The sequence below is a fragment of the Acartia tonsa genome, chromosome 10 (genome assembly GCF_053477335.1).
Source record: "Acartia tonsa isolate MP-2025a chromosome 10, ASM5347733v1, whole genome shotgun sequence".
NCBI lineage: Eukaryota > Metazoa > Arthropoda > Copepoda > Calanoida > Acartiidae > Acartia > Acartia tonsa.
The window spans coordinates 24,110,144-24,128,268 of NC_137269.1; the positions used below are offsets into that span (position 1 = coordinate 24,110,144).

The 18,125-nt window shown below is 32.7% G+C and overlaps 1 protein-coding gene across 1 annotated transcript in view; it reads left to right on the forward strand.

Moving 5' to 3' along the window:
• Positions 1-903: 903 nt before the first annotated feature.
• LOC145329684 (netrin receptor UNC5B-like) overlaps positions 904-18,125 on the forward strand; it is a 153,825-nt gene continuing 136,603 nt past the window's right edge. Inside the window, exon 1 of the mRNA XM_080174044.1 lies at positions 904-1,075. The gene's annotated coding sequence lies outside the window, so the exon portion shown is untranslated. The remainder of the gene's footprint in view (positions 1,076-18,125) is intronic.

Below are 18,125 nucleotides of genomic sequence, written 5' to 3' on the forward strand. Positions count from 1 at the left end.
TTAAAGATCCAGCTCAGTTCATAAAAAAGGTTAACTATTTCTATATAACAGTTATGTAAAAAATTATATCCTTATAATAAAGTAATAGGATGATGTCTGTCTGTTTGTTTGTTTGTACTGAAGGTTCTCACATATCGCTAAATTGTAGAGGACTCTAGGAGCGTTGACGCTAGTATAGTTATAGAGTAGTTTCGCAATTGTCAAGCTATAATTATTGGTTCGGTTGATCCATCTTTTAACTTCTTTAACTAGTTTAAAACTTTACTGTTTACTTAATTTGTGACGTACTGATATAATTATAAATTAAACAGACGTCCTCGAACTTAGGGAAAAACAAATATGAAAAGCATTTAAAAGCTGCAATTTTAAAACATTCACCTAAAGATACAATTAACAAAATATCTGTAAATTGTACTTGTACCGTCACGGCAGGAAATTCCTCTAATACCCAAATTATATACTATTCATACTAGGTTGCCAACTAACAAAATTATTATACCATACTTCAAAGTTCTAAAATTGATTATTTAAGTTAATTTAAACTTTTTTTTGTGAAAATACTGATACTGGAAAATAGAAATAGGAGAAAAGATCCTGTGAAAATACAACAAAACCCGATACCTCGTTTTCTTTCCATGATCCGAAAAAGGTTTGTCCTAAATTGTTGGTACTAGGACCTACAATTCGGTTGGCATCTCAAATATTTCTCTCATCACCTTCTCTCACTCCGGTTCATCACATATACCTCTTCTCTTTCACAAAGGCACTTCCTCTTCCCCCCTCCCACTACTCAATTCTAACCCTCATTTGAGGGAGAGAATTCTCACATCTCCCTTCCCCCTGTCCCTCTTTCTCTCGGTCGCTCGGGTCAGGTGATTTTCATATTTTTCCGGCTTTTATTTAGTTTTCTACGAGTCTTTGAGGTGAACAAATCATTGCCAATTTGATTGTGAATTTTTGGAATATTTTAAGTGAAAATATTTTTGTGACAAAAATAAAAAGGTGAATTTAACTATAAATTAAGAGTTTTATAAAGATATTACAGTGATAATAAAATATTATTCTAGTAAAAAAGGTAATTTAATATTTTGTTCTTATGATACATATTCATTTTTAAAACACTAGGTAACCCAATTTAAGCTTCATGTAAAGAAGAACCCAAATTGACACGGTTAAGCCGTTTTTGAGGTTTTAAGGGTCTGAGGACGATAAATTGATATACATTACCTATGTTGATAAACAAAATACCCCTTTTGTAGATTTAAACTTTTATTGGTAACGGTTTGACACTCAACTTACCTAAAAAACCAACCAATAAAAAGATTAATAAAGTTACATACCAAAAGTGATAAGCTAACGTATAAGAAAACGTGATCACAAAACTTTGGGTGCTAGATAATTAACAGTCCAATGTCCTTTTACTTTCTCAGACAAATATTAAATTATTTTTGAGCTTTCTAATTTGTTGAGTAAAAAGCAAGGCAAAAATGAATTTTGATTAAACCCTTATTGTAGTGTCCAAACCTTTTAACCAATGATTTTATCTATTAAAAGGGTAATAAGATTCTTCATCATTAAGAATGTACATCAATTCATCGTCCATTGTCTTATCCATTAAGATCTCAGATCAATAAATATTAAAATAAATTGACATGTATATGTATGTGTTTTCAAATATTTTTGATAAGAAATACATCAAATGTTACTCGATTTTATACAGATGTTAAAACATGACATGTATAGACAAATGCAATATATATTTAACTCTCTATACGATTTCTCTAACTACTAAACTGATTGAGTTCTTTAATTATGAATCCACGCATAGGTCGGTTTTAGGCTATTTATTTTTAAATTTGAGTCTTCGGATGGCTTAAGGCTTTTTCAACCCTTCATCCTGATCGATTAGAGAGCCCTAAGATGCTAGGGACGAAAAGATTTTTATTTATCTCTAGCTTAAAATTTCAATAACTATTGAACTTTTTTGAAAGCTTTACATAGGTCCAGAGATAGGTTTAGGCTATTTTTGCTTTAGATATAGATTTCCTAGATGCTAGGGGCACAACCGCTAATATTATATATAATTAAGAGATTGAAATTTTCAAAATAAACACTTGTCTCATAATTATAGAAGCGAAGAAACTCTATAATTCCCAAGCATATTTGATTAAACACAAAGTTTTTCTACATATTGGGCATGTACTTACGCATGTAAGGCGTGGTAACGGTTAGCTCTGGTATACCAGCGCCAATGCAAAGCTTCCCTGAATTGGTGACCTGACGGTCAAGCCATTTTAAAGATATTAAGTAGCACACGGACACACAAACATACATTAAACTAGTTTAGTCTGGTAAATACCCCTCTACCAATTAATTACATTAAATTACACATTTTCTTAAGAGTAAAGTTTCTGTAATTTAAAGACATAAATTTCCTTAAATGTAATTATTTTTCTTTACAAGCAATAAATATTCAATTCATGTACCTACAGATTTTAACTTTAGAAACATTATATTTTCTCAGGGATAAGACAAGGCCGATAAATTGATAATCATCCCCAATAGCGAGACACAAAATTATAGAATTCTGTAGATTACAATCAGTGGTTGAAACGTTTGAAAACTTAATTTAATGAACAAATTACTGTTAATGCAAGATTCTAATATTCTGATTGCGATTTTCATAAGATAATAATTCTTGTTTAATCGCAATAAATTAAAAAGCCAATCTAAATGTTTCTAAGATCCAAATATTTTAATTGGGGGGTTAGATATTTAACCATTAATTATAGGTAGACAAGACCACGGAAGATTATAAAATACTAGCGGCCTGCCCCTAGCCTCTAGTGGCTTTGTATTTTTATTTTTTGGGGGGGTTGGGGGTGTCCCACCTCTCAAGAAAATAGTATAAACCTTCCCGGGACCTATGAGAAGTTACCATGAAAAGGAGAACCCGATCGGTTCAGCAGTTAGCGAGATCCTTCGCTACAAACAAACAAACAGACAGACAGTCAAACAAACATCGTTCTACTTCTATAGATTGCTTTAGTATGAACCCTCTGGACGTATATGGGTACATATTTTTCATAGAAGTTTTAAAGCAGTCTTATGAAGTTTCAAGGCTTTTCTCAGGCAGTGTATGCTTAAGAAAGAAGAAAATTAAATAGCCACAGTGGCGTTTGGTAGGTGGGTTCCGACACCACCCCCCCATAAAATTTAAATTTGAAAGGCCTCCCTTTCCCTTTTTACAACCCCTAATGGTTTCACACCACCCTGATGAATCACTGTTCACGCCACTATTTACTCTCATTGATTTTTAAAGATATTTTGTTGGTGCAAAGTAAAATGTTCACATCCTACCTAATTATAGTAAAGCCTTAGTGTTGAAAACAATTGCTGTAAAAGTTTTACTACTATTTTAAGTTGCCAATTTGTAATTGATTTCGATAAAGCTTATAGTTTTCTTATTAATTAAGAGTAAAATTTATTTTAAATTCTTTCTTCCTTTTATTATTAACCCTTTCAATAAAAAGTAACAGGATATCTCTCTGTCTGTAGCTGAAGACCTCGCTAACCGCTGTGTATATGGCTCGCCAAGGAAAGTTTATAACTATTTTGGAAGAGGTTTCTCTACCTAAATAAGAGAAATCGCAAAAGTGGTTTTAATCTTATCATTTTTAATTTTAATTTCTGCGGAAAGCTGTTTATAATACAATGCGATAAATAAATATTAAAATCTTAAGGGGGGGGGGGGGGGGCGTAATGACATAAGCTCTTAAACCGTGAGCAAAATGGTCTAAATATTGAGCTAGACCCTTCAAACTTGGTATATAAGCTTAGTCCTATAGGTATTACATCTAAATGGCAAAAAAACCCAAAAAATTTTATTTTTAGGTTAGGTTAGGTAAGAAAAACCCTGCGGAAATGGGGTTTTTAGGCTTTTTTTGGTCTATTTTGATGTGGAAACTTGCCTTAAATTGTTTTTTCTTAGGGTTTTAACTTAAATACACTGTATCTATTCATATGGACATTATTTAAGATGATTCAGCAAGTCGGGGACCGACCCCAGGGGGCTAGGTGGGTGGCCCGCAGGGGTTAAGTTCATTTTTTCCAATATATTTGTTGTGATACATCAAATTATAGGTTTTTTAGGTCAAGGAACTCAAATTCAGAGCTAAAATAAGCATTAGACTAATCTGAAGCTAGCCCCAGCGGGCTAGGTTGGTGGCCCGCAGGGGTTAAGTGCATTTTTTCTAATATATATCTTGTTATATATCAAACTATAGGTTTTTTAGGTCAAGAAACTCAAATTCTGAGCGAAAATTAGCATTAGACTGACCTGAAGCTAACCCCCCCGGGCTAGGTTGGTTTTCTGCAGGGCTTAAGAGCATTTACCTAACCTAACCTAGAAACTTACTTATATTTTCACAGGTTTTTTTCTTGAATAAACTGTGTCTATTAATGAGGACTTTATTTAAGATGATCCAGCAAGTCGGGGACCGACCCAAGCGGGCTAGGTGGGTGGCCCGCAGGGGTTAAGTGCATTTTTTCCAATATATATGTTGCGATACATCAAATTATAAGTTTTTTAGGTCAGTTAACTCAAATTCAGAGCTAGAATTAGCATAAGACTAATCTGAAACTAGCCCCAGCGGGCTAGGTTGGTGGCCCACAGGGGTTAAATGCATTATTTCCAATATAGATCTTGTTATATATCAAAATAAAGGTTTTTAAGGTCAAGAAACTCAAATTCAGAGCTAAAATTGGCATAAGACTTACCTGAAGCTAACCCCTGCGGGCTATGTAGATTTTCCACAGGGTTTATGTGCATTTTACCTAACCTAGAAACTTACTTATTCTTTTTTGGTTTTTTCCTTGAATAAACTGTGTCTATTAATGAGGACATTATTTTAGATAATCCAGCAAGTTGGGGACCGACCCCAGCGAGCTAGGTGGGTGGCCCACAGGGGTGTAGTGCATTTTTTCTAAAGTATGTGTTGTCACACATCAAATAATAGGCTTTTTATGTCAAGAAACTCAAATTCAGAGCTATTTTAAGCATTAGACTGACCTAAGGCTAACCCCCACGGATTAGGTGGGTGGCCTGCAGGGGTAAATTTTCCAAATTATGTGTTGTTATACATCAAACTATAGGTTTTTAAAGTCAATTTGGAGCTAAAAAAAACACAATAGCAACCTGATGCTAGTTTTTTCGTGGTATGTGGTATACATTAAATCAAAAAATTGTATCCTATTAGCATATTAAATTCTTCCACCGCTAACATTATCAAAATTTAAATTCTTTCAAATATATGCCATATAAATGTAGTTTAACCAATTAACCAGGAAAAAATATGCAGTTCACTAAATTAAGTTCAAATGCATTTCGTGAAACTACCCCTTTGAATTTCTGGACCTAAAAAACCTATAATTTTATGTATGACAACTAAAAATGCACTTAACCCCTGCGGGCCACGCACCTAGCCTGCTGGGGTCTTAAATCTTAAATAATGTTCTAATAAATAGACACAGTTTATTCCAGAAAAAAAACCATAAAAAAACAAGTAAGGTTCTAGGTTAGGTTAGGTAAAATGCACTTAAGACTTGCAGGCAACCCACCTAGCCCGCTGGGGCTAGCTTCAGATTAGTCTGATGCTTTTATTAGCTGTAAATTTGAGTTTCTTGACCTTAAAAACCTATAGTTGGATGTATGACAACACATACTTTTCAAAAAAAATGCATTTAACCCCTGAGGGACACCCACCTAGCCCGCTGGGGTCGGTCTTCGACTTGCTGGATCATCTGAAATAAGGTCCTCATGAATGGACAGTTTATTTGAAAAAAAACCTTAAAAAAATATTAAACGTAAGTGTCTAGGTTAGGTTAGGTAAAATGCACTTAAGCCCTGTGGGCTACCTATCTAGCCCGCTGGGGTTAGCTTCAGATTAGTCTAATGCTTAATTCAGCTCTGAATTTGAGTTCTTTGACCTAAAAAACCTATAATTGGATTTATCACAACATATATATTGGGGAAAATGCACTTAACCCCCGCAGGCCACCCACCTAGCCCGCTGGGGTCGGTCTTCGACTTGCTGAATTATCTGAAATAAGGTCCTCATGAATGGACAGTTTATTCTAGAAAAAAAAACCTAAAAAAAATAATAAATGTAAGTTTCTAGGTTAGCTTAGGTAAAATGCACTTAAGCCCTGTGGGCAACCCAGCTAGCCCGCTGGGGTTAGCTTTAGATTATTCTAATGCTTATTTTAGTTCTGAATTTGAGTTCTTTGACCTAAAAAACATATCATTTGATGTATCACATCATATATATTGGGGAAAATGCACTTAACCCCTGCGGGCCACCCACCTAGCCCGCTGGGGTCGGTCCCCGACTTGCTGGATCATCTTAAATAAAGTCTTCATTAATAGACACAGTTTATTCAAGAAAGAAACCTGTAAAAATATAAGTAAGTTTCTAGGTTAGGTTAGGTAAATGCTCTTAAGCACTGCAGAAAACCAACCTAGCCCGGGGGGGTTAGCTTCAGGTCAGTCTAATGCTAATTTTCGCTCAGAATTTGAGTTTCTTGCCCTAAAAAACCTATAGTTTGATATATAACAAGATATATATTAGAAAAAATGCACTTAACCCCTGCGGGCCACCAACCTAGCCCGCTGGGGCTAGCTTCAGATTAGTCTAATGCTTATTTTAGCTCTGAATTTGAGTTCCTTGACCTAAAAAACCTATAATTTGATGTATCACAACAAATATATTGGAAAAAATGAACTTAACCCCTGCGGGCCACCCACCTAGCCCCCTGGGGTCGGTCCCCGACTTGCCGAATCATCTTAAATAATGTCCATATGAATAGATACAGTGTATTTAAGTTAAAACCCTAAGAAAAAACAATTTAAGACAAGTTTCCACATCAAAATAGACCAAAAAAAGCCTAAAAACCCCATTTCCGCAGGGTTTTTCTTACCTAACCTAACCCAAAAATAAAAATTTTTGGATTTTTTGCCATTTAGATGTAATACCTATAGGACTAAGCTTATATACCAAGTTTGAAGGGTCTAGCTCAATATTTAGACCATTTTGCTCACGGTTTAAGAGCTTATGTCATTACGCCCCCCCCCCCCTTTATTGCTTGCTTGTCATTACTGCACTTCTAATAAATATGATTATTTTTGTTTTTAAATTTTATATCTAAAAATGTTAAGCTTTTTTGTTGTTATGATATGATTGGTTTCATTTATTGTAGATTTTGTCTGGATAAAATGATAATAAAACTTAGGCTTTCCGCAGATATTAAATAAATAGTGGATTAAACTAATTTTTTCGCCTTGATTTTTTAGTATGGCTGAGAGCCGGCTTTAATCGGTTTCGAAGACATACTGTAAACTAAATTACCATTAAATGGTAGTTAAAGATTAATAAAATTCATGCAATTTTCTTTCGAAAGGTCTGTGATAAATCTAAAAACAGTCTTCTTAAAACAATCATATTTATTCCAAGAAAATTTACAATTAAATTGTTTATCCTTTTACCGCCGAATTTTCGCAATTTGTCGACCGCAATTGTAAAATGAAATATTATACAAGATGTTCTAATGAACAACAATATCAATTAATTTTTTGTGCATATTTGTAAAGAAAAAAACATCGACAGAGTTTATTTAGAAGGAAATATTCATTATTCACATCAAATTTAAGACATCTTTCTTAAATAGCAGCGGTGTAAAAAACCAAATATCAATAAATCTTATTGCCTCTGTACTCGAAGTACTGGCCGACCAAGTAAGTTATGGAATAGATTCTTATTAAAAAAAATAATAAATCCTAGCAGTCTCTGTTAAAAATAGCAGAGGTGTAAATTCCATTTCCCCTATAGCGTTACAGACAGACTAAGAGACAGACAGACAAGAAGTCGGAAATTTTGATTTTGTGTTTAAATATTTAGCAATAAGTATTGGTCATCAACGTTTTAACCTATAGAGCGTGAATTTAAGTATTTGGTTTATTAAACCGAATTAAAATGTAGAAAAATTAATATATTAAAAAAAATACACCAAAATCTTATTGGTTGTTGAAATATTTTAGGCCATAAGATTTGTGTATTTATAAGAAATTATAAGAAAAACATTAATTTGTGTATTTGTTAATTTAAAAAAAAAGTTATCGTTGCCATTCTTAAACGAAAGATTTTGTTCTTTTTTTGTGTAGTATAGCTCTAAACCACCGCGTTTTTTGATACTTCTGTATTTTTAGAAATACTAATGAACTCAGCCATCAATAATATGGTTAGAAAAATCCACAATGATGCTTTTTTTATAAAAATATCCTTCAATAGCTTTTTTGTAAGATTTTTTAATTGATTTTATTAGCCATAAACCTTAACATAAAAGTAGTAATTTAAATTTTTAGATTTTAGCATTGTAGAATTTATATTATTGTATTATGAAATCTTATCCTATTGTATAAAGTAGTAAGTTTTTTTGTTTGTTGCTTAAGATTTCAATAACTGCTGAACTGATTGAGTTCTCCATTTTATGGAATCTTCTTAAAGGTCCCTGGATTGTTTTAGGCTATTCAATACTTAGATCTAAGTTTAGTTTTAGGATATTTTTCTACTTTCTTGACTTCTTCGAATGTATGGTTCCTAGATGCCAGGAGAACAGATCTATAGTATAGATATATATATAGAGAAATACCTCCCTTTATCTTTCAAAGACCTATTTCGTCTGCTTCTAAATTATTTTATGCTACTTGGCTGTGTTAATATAAGAGACATCATTGCATTGGTTGATTTTTAATGAACCAATAATAGAAAGGTTGCACAAGACGGTTGCGATGGGGAGATGTTATTTAACCCTTCCTCCCTCTAGTGTTTTACTCTAATGCTAGGAGCGCAGCCGCTAGTATGATATTAAGTAATCGCCTGAAGCTAAATATCTCAAAAACCGCTGGTTCTTTGATTTTTCTTCCATAAAGGCTAAATCAGACTTTGTACCCCCCCCCCCCAAATTTATTAATATAATTACTGAATGTTTTTGTGTTAGTTAAAATTTCACATACAGCTCAACCAATGGATCCTCAATTTTCAGGGTGGCCTAATATTGATCGAGGGCAGGATTTAGGCTATTCTCTCGTTTAGTGAAGTGAGGTAGCTCTATGAGACACCGATGTTGTTTTAAAGGGGTTGGAAGAGGGTTAAGTTATAGCTTACTAGCGGCTTCGCCCCTAGCCTCTAGGGGCTTTGCCCCAAGAGGTGATCAAAAAAAATGTTTGGCGAAATTCGTAAAAGGACCAAGGAAATCTTCATCAAAAAAAAAAAGGACCAAGGAAATCTCCTGCAAAAACAAAAAGGACCAAGGAAATCTCCTGCAAAAAAAAAAAAAAAAAAAAATTGGTGAGGGGGGGAGATTTTTTTTATTTTTGGGGGGGTTTGGGGTGTCCCACCCCCCAAGAAAATAGCTTAAAACCACCACAGGACAAATAGGTATATACCCTGAAGAGTAGAATCCGATCGGTTCAGTGGTTACCGAGATCTTAAGGGACGGACAGACGGACAGACAGACAGACAGACGCGCGGACGGACAGACATCATTCTACTTTGTATTATAGATAAGTGAAGTAATTTTTGATACATAAAAAATAAGTACCTAGATTATTTTGAAATCTAGCAAGACCTTATTTACATATTATAATTTTATTATTTAATATATATATTCATATCGAAATATGTTGAACTTTTTATTGCTTTTATAAAATTTATTCATATAGAAGGAAAAGTTACAGGGTCAAATCTAGCAAAGCTGCTAACAACAGAGATTTTTAATCTAGGGAAAGGGGTTATAAAAATAGCCTAGAACCGCCCCATGACTTAATTAAGAGATAAAATGACCTAAAACTATACAAAGCTTCCCTTATATTGGTTAGCGAGATCTTAACTGACAAAATCTTACCTACTTCTTTAAAATTTTAAAATTTATAATATGTATTGAAAAAATGTATTTTTGCTGTAAAAAGTTTGCTTTGTAAAACCTACACCCTCATAATGAGGGAAAGAAAAATGTACTAAAAAGGTTCTAAAAAGCCCGCTGCAAGCTTTTTGTTAGCCGTTTCCAAAAAGCTTTATTTTGTTTGTTTTAAAACTCGGACTACTTGTTTTTTTACTGATTTAAAACCCTTAAACATTTATATATTTAACTTAAGGGAGCGATTTATGCAATATATCTTTATCTTATAATCTGCACTGCTATTACAAAATGCTGTGCTACTTTATTTAACACTAGCGGCTTTGCCCCTAGCCTCTACAGCGGTACAAACAGACAGACATTGTTCTACTTTGTATTATAGATAAGATGCTCCTCCCCTAGCTTCTGCGGGAGGGCGGTGGAGGTCAGGAAAATAGCTTAAAACCTACAACAAGATACTTTTAAAGCCCCCTTGAAAAGTACAACCAAGTACAACATGATTTCCTTTTTTTTACTCTTTAGGCTCACAATTAACGCGGATTGTTAAAACTTTTTCTTTTAGTAGACTAGGTACGTTAGTTTATGAAACGAGGAAATAACTATTTTTTTATTATTTTGACCCATGCTACTCTAAAATTGTGATGTTGGCTACCCATTTCCATAACTTTATTTAAATCAACACTTTCATTAAAATAATGTTCACCCATTGCAGACTAATTTTTAAATAAATGGCGAAAATTTATTTGTCCTACATAGAAAAAGTTTTAGGTATTGGATTTTTTGTAAAGAGACTGAACTGAAATCTTATAAATATTTCATTTGTATTCCGGGATCTAAAGGGATAATAAAATGATGATAACAAAACTAACCTTTTTGTAGATCACAATTAGTGGTTTAAACGTTTAGACACTCAACTTATGAACCAACCAATCAAAATTCTATAATAGTCCCCAAAATTGTTGAGCTAACACATAAGAAAACATATTAAAACTTTGGGGACTAGTGTAATAAACAGCCTATTTTCCCCTTCCTTCCTTGGTTGTATTGCCAGCAAACATATTAAAATATATATTTTGTAAATGTAAAAACATTGAAGCTAGTTAACAGTCATAGACAAATATCACACATAGATGGGTAAAAATTAAAATTAAATAATGTTAGGAAAAAGTAGGTACTTTATTATTATACTAGCGGCTACGCCCCTAGAGGCCTCTAGGGGCACTTGAGGAGGAGAGAGTCGAATTTAATAATTCAATTTCTTATTTTAGATTTTAAAAGAAAAAGTAAAAAAAATTTACGTTTGATGTTTGTTTTTCGTTGAACTCTCTTTCTAAAATTGAGAAATTAAAAAAAAATTTAATTTCTCTAGGGAGGGTGGTGGTACCCTCCCCCAAAATAGTTATAAACCTTCCCGGGACATATGAGAATCTACCCTGTTAAGGAGAACCCGATCGGTTCAGCGGTTAGCGAGATCCTTCGGTACAAACACACAAACACACACACACAGACACACAGACACACAAACATCCTGTTACTTTATTATAAGGATTAATAGTTGCTGATGGTTTTTTTGCGTAATTTTTTTGCAAGCTAATTTCATTGCAAATTTAGCCAGTACAGAAATGGATGTAGAATTTATGTTGATATTATGACAGGGGGAAATTTGGATTGCTATTTCCCCTGTCATTTATTGGTCAGTTTGTTTATCTAGTATGAGGGGATGGAATGGGATACTTCAGCCAGCTACAAGGTTTACTTTACAGAGAACATGATAATTTGGTGTAAGATCCAAGTAATAATAAATCCATACCAGTAGTACCAGTAGAAATTTAGGTGCATGACATCCTATAAAATAAAGTAAAATGTTTTTTTAGTCTGAAGCTAAATAAGTTAATGGAAATTGCTGGTCAGAAATAGGAAAGCTTTATAGGTATCTTTGGGATGATTTAGGCTATTTTCCCGACCTCCCTAGGGGCTAAGAAACTAGTTTTTATCTACAATAACATAGTAATATTTCATTCATGTTAATAATAATTGGGCCTGAAAAAATGGTTTCGAATTTAAATTCTGCCCTGTCTAGGACCTGTCAATAGGCCAAGGCATTCTTTCAACACTTTAATTCCCAAACACTTTCATACCTACTTAACGATAAAAAACCTCCAAAGTTAGCAACTTTTATTTCTTAGTTTATGTGTATATTTAATCTAACGGTACCATCTAAATTTAAATTTACATTTCAATGTGTTTTCAAAAGGCGTGCACGTTATTTTTGCGGGGGGGGGGGGGGGGGGAGGGGGAGGTTTTTTTTAAAATGCAAAATTGGATTACCCCTCCTCCGATTATTAAACTTAATGTTTAATGGGTGTTGACTCTGTTTTTGATAATAATTATATGAATATTTAAACCAAGAACTTACACAAATATAACATGAATAAAATGCCTTTTCCTTTCATTTGGCATAGAAAAGAAATAGAATTTATATAGGTAATAGAAATCAAATTACATAGAATCAAAATAATAAAATATAAGAGGCTAAAACCCTAAGTACAATAAAAATTTTGAAAATTCAATGTTGATTTTTAATCAATTCTTAAACAGTTCCCAAAGTATTAGGCCAACGAATGAGATAATATTTTTATGATACCAAATTCATTTACGTACTGTCCAAAGTCCTCGCCTTCCCTGCTATTTATAGAGTAGCTGGTCTTCTAATAAGGGGGGGGGGGACAACTTGAGGTTTTAATCATTCTAATTATTTTACCTTGATAAATTTCCCCGCTGATTTAGATAATAATCAAGTAATAACAAAGTTCTTAATACCTTCATTCAAATGATAATTTCAATTAAATCTATGTTTAAACAAGAATAAGAACATCCATAAATAGCAAAGTTAAAGAGAGAGGATAGGACATAAAACTAGCCTTAAACATTCCCAAGACTTAAAATTTAAAGCCTAAAACCATACAGAGAAACCATGAGAAGCTTTTTTAATATGAAAACTCAATCGAACGGTTCAGTGTTTAGCGAGATCTAAACGGATAAATTAAAAACTTTAACGATAAGGACTGACAGGCAGAGTTAAAGAGTTGCTTAAATACTAATGATTTAAATAAATAATTTACATAATAAGTCCATTAGAATAGAAAATTAATATTCATAGTTCCCTGCAAAATAGCCAGGATCAAAATAAAGCTTTAATGAAAAGGATAATAGTCTGGAATTGATGCGACAGACTGACATATGAACAGACCAAACCTATATATATATATTTTTTTTTTTTTGGTGGGGGGGCATATAGTTTTATTATCCTTTTTAAAAGCGAAGCTTTTCTATAATTAGGGTCGGTCCGTCCGTACGTCCGTACGTCCGTACGTCCGAACGTCCGTACGTCCGTCCGTACGTCCGTAACGGATAGCCTTTTCCGTTAATTTAGGCATGTTAGAATTGTCCTATCGATTTCAAATTTTGCATGGTGATTCCTTTAGTAGTTAGGTACGATTTAGAAAGCGTAGCAACTCTATAATCATTACCAAAATGTCCGTACGTCCATTTTAAACATGTTGATTTTTTTTTTACTTTTTTAAATAGCTTTTTTCGTTAATTTAGGCATGTTAGAATTGTCCTATCGATTTCAAATTGTGCATGGTGATTCCTTTAATAGTTAGGTACGATTTAGAAAGCGTAGCAACTCTATAATCATCACCAAAATGTCCGTACGTCCATTTTAAACATTTTGATTATTTTACTTTTTTAACAACAAATTTTTATGTGATCTGATCATCCGATTGATCTGGTTTTTGGTGTATTGATTCCTGGGACAACAAAGTATAATGTAATAAGCGAAGCAACTCTATAATCAAGTCCTAAAAATGTAAGTATGTCCATAAACATTATCCTGAATCAAGCTGTTTTTCAACAAATTTACTTACAAGTTTGCGTTGACTCTTATAAATTTATATTCTGATTATTCAGTTCTGACACTATACAAGTATTAATGTCCGTTTGTCTTACCGTTTCTGTGCTTCGCTTTTATGGATGTTGTCATCCTTGTTGAACTTTAAAAGCAGAATTATTTTTTTCGCCAAGTATATTTGATTGATGTAAATTAGGATTTTAAATGTGTTATTTGTTATTTCCCATGCCTTAAGAGTTGTACATTTAAAACAGCGATTTTTATTTATTTTAGCAAAATCTACTTACATCGTATTACAGACAATTTTCATGAAAAAAATCATAATATTTTATTTATACCAGATTTGTTTGCACGTGCCTTAAGCCTCTCGGAGGTAACAAAACTGGTTTTAACCTTAAAATTTTTCATTTCAATATACGCGGAAAGCTGTCTACAATAAGAAGCGATAAATAACTATCCCCTAATTCAGTATTTTCATATTCAACTATTCTCGACTAAGATTGATCTAAAATACAAATTGGAATCTTATTACCATGAGTAGTTAGAAAGGCTCGGCAGCTGCGCGTCAACCGCCAGTAAGCCTATGGGAAATCAACCTTTTACAATTTTAAAAATTACATTGAAGTCTAAACTTGACCTAAATATGGCAATTCCTCTTTATAAATTATTTTCAAAGCACCCAAAAGGGTTTTAATTTGAAGTTTAGTCGCGACTGCCAGTCCCTAACGTAAGGACTTAAATACAAAGATTATGTAAATTATTTTATCAACGAATAATATTTTTCATATTTTCATTTCAGGTGAGTAAAAGTAGATTAGATTAGGATGATCTGAGTTATAGAAGAATTTTCATGGGTTTGATTCATAACTTTTTTCTTGTTAGGGTGGTAAATAATGCCTTATGAAATAGATTAAAACCTGTCATAGAGCAATGAAAAGCTTACGTTTAAATAATATATCGCAACTTTTAAAATTTGCTTAAAAATGAAAACATACCCTCAAAGGCATTTTGGCAAATAAGCTTTTAACTACTTTAAAAGGGGTAATTTTTATGAGTAATGATTTATAAAGTAATGATTTAAGTAACGGCTATTAATAAAATATAAGAATTTGGGACATATACATAAGAATGAAAGACCAAAAAAGTAAAAAAACGAAGTAGCTTTTGATAGGTTATTTTATGTAAATGATAATGATTGCCCCGCAGGTGCTAGAATTAGGAAAAAAGCTACTGTGAAAATACGACGATACCAGCTACTTCGTTTTCTTTTAATATTCCAAAAAAGTTTAAGTAAGAAATATAACATTCATTATGTAAAAGCACAGTTTCTCTTTAACTGGAGTATGCCATTGTCCGTCTGTCCAAATCTATGTAAGTTATGCAATTCTATGTTCAACCAACTAACATACTCTATATCTATTTTCATATATAATTCTTCTGTTTTAGATTCGCTACTTATTGATATAATTTTCCTAGTTTATATTCCCAATATTCAAATTATTGAGAAGTTTTTTATAAAAAGAATATTGCATGAAGACAATAAGAACTAAATATGATCAAATATGATGGCCCTTGCATTTATAAATGGGTCAGGAACCCTGTCAAGCTTTTGTGTTGTTATTACTGTCGATAATAAGTCAGCTGTGACCCAGGAATCTAAAGGGATAAGATAATAACCGATAAATTTATGTACATCCCCAATAATAATATACTAAACTACCCCTTCTGTAGATTAAAAATTAAAAATTAGTTTTTTAAACGTTTGAACACTCAACTTAATAAATCAACTAATCAAAATTAACTAAAGTCCCCAAAGTTGGTAAGCCAACGAATAAGAAAACGTTATTATAAAACGTTGGGAACTAGTGTAAAAACCAGCCCATTGTTCCCTCTCTCTCTGGCTGTGACCACTCTTATAAAACACAGCAAAGTCGAAGCTAAAAGCTACATCAAAAAAGACAAACCCCAAACTGTCACAGTTTTAAGCAAGACGATTCCTGTGACGTCATATAAAAAGAGAAGGGGGAAGAAAATCTCTTCACTTTTCTCCCATCTCTTTTTCTTTCCCGAAACGTATATGACGTCAAAGGAATTGTCTTGCTCAAACTGGGACAGTTTGGGGTTTGTCATAAAAAAACATTGCGTCGACAAAATGTCAGCTATCACCACTTTTATTAAATGTCACACATAGTCGACATTAAAAATTATACTAGTCAACTTGATTATGTTGATTATATGTCAGCTTGGACCACTTTTTGATATGCTCCACTTTGAAATTATATCAAAAGAAGCAGCTTTTAGTGACTTTTAAAAAATGACGTCATATTACACAAATGACCAATGATAAGCCAGTATTTTATAACATAGGTCAATTATGATGCATACTGGCCTCTCATTGGTCATTTATATTGTATGACGTCATATTTCATTCGGCACTTTAAGAATTATAGCATATTTTTAAGTTTATCAACTTTACATGATTAGCTATTTTAATAAATTATGTTGTAACATTGTATTAACGTCGGTCAAACAAATGGCCTATAATATTTTTGATATTGTAAAAACCGATGCATTCAATATGAAAGGCAGGGCTGTGGCACATGCAGAAAATTTAGGCACCCTCAATTTTTTTGTCCAGTCAAAATCCATTATATAATTGCAATGATTGTTTAACCACATGGGAAAACAAATACAATTCGTCTTAATGAGGATTATTTTGATTCTTTGAAAGGCGGAAATGCTTGGTGTCTTATTCCCTAACCCAAAACCTATTTATTTGCTAGCCTTCATTCTAAAATAAAGCTAACTAAACCTAAAAAAAACACTTTACAAATAGCTAGAGGGGAGAGTGGTGATTTTTGACTTAAAACTTATAAGATTTTTCCCAGGGCTCGGCAGCTGCGCCTTACCCGCGTGTAAGCCTAAAATTTTAACCCACCCAATGTGACAAAAAAATTAACTCTTGAAAAGATAGATTGTCTGTTTATTTACAGCTATCTAGTTATCCATCTATTATATGGTTATAGAATTATGATTTTACTGAATGTTACACGCGGCTGCCGAGCCCTGATTTTTCTACATAGATAATTTTATCCCTTTAACCCCACATTACAATATTAAACGCTTTTTTGTTACAATAAAAAATAAAAGCCAATCGTAAAAATAGATTTTTGGTGTGCAGAGTATATTCTACAAAACTTAGTTTCCATTATTTAGTTTGTTTCATGTAATTTTGGGAAGATAACAAAAGTTAGAATGCTATAAAAAATATTAAAAATATCTATAGTTCATTATTAGTGCTCAGCCGTTTACAAAATCTTAGTGAACATACATACATTTATACATACAGTCAGACATAACTATAGTTACTTTTTCATTTATGAAAGAGCTAGGTATTTATTTACATTTAGAAATGAACTATAAAATCCTTCACCTTAAAGCTTTGAAACTAAGAAAAATAATAATGAAGTTTATATGAAGATTATGAAATAAATACCTACATATACATATATATGTATTTTATATATATTTTAGATAAAAAAAGTAAAAAGTTTACTTTTGTATAGTTATTCCATCTCTCTAGACTTTTCCTAACTAAAAATCTAATAAGAAAAAGTTCAAGGTGCTACAAAATTCTACATTTTAATGATTTTTATTATTTGAAGCAGAAGACCCATTCAACTTAAACCTACATTTGGGACTATGTTAATTTTTTGGGAGGGAGGAGGGGGATAGGTTTTTAAATATATATTAAATTTCCTAAAAGGTAAGAAAACCTACCCTCTCATAAACATGTTCAGAGCAAAAACGAAGCTTTCTTAGAAATTGAGAACCTATTAGCGCCGTTTCGAAGATCTTACTCATCACACACACACACGCACATACATCCAACTACTAAGATTAATGGATGAATTCGTCAGACTATCTTTGAAAATGATTTTCATTGAGAAAAGTAAAGAAGATGTAAAAGTTTAGCTGGGATAAAAAGAGCATGGTTGCCATGGCAATGGATTTATTTTTACTTGGTTCTTACACCAGATTATCATGTACTCTAATAAATTGAAGCTTGTAGAGGGCTAAAATAACGAACCACATCTCCCCGTTTACTCCATACCCTCTCCTATAACTAGATGTAAGAACTGACCAATAAATGACAGTCTAAATAGCAACCAAAATTGACGAAAATTTTCCCCCTGTCATAATATCCACGCACATTCTACATCCATTGCCAAGGCACAAT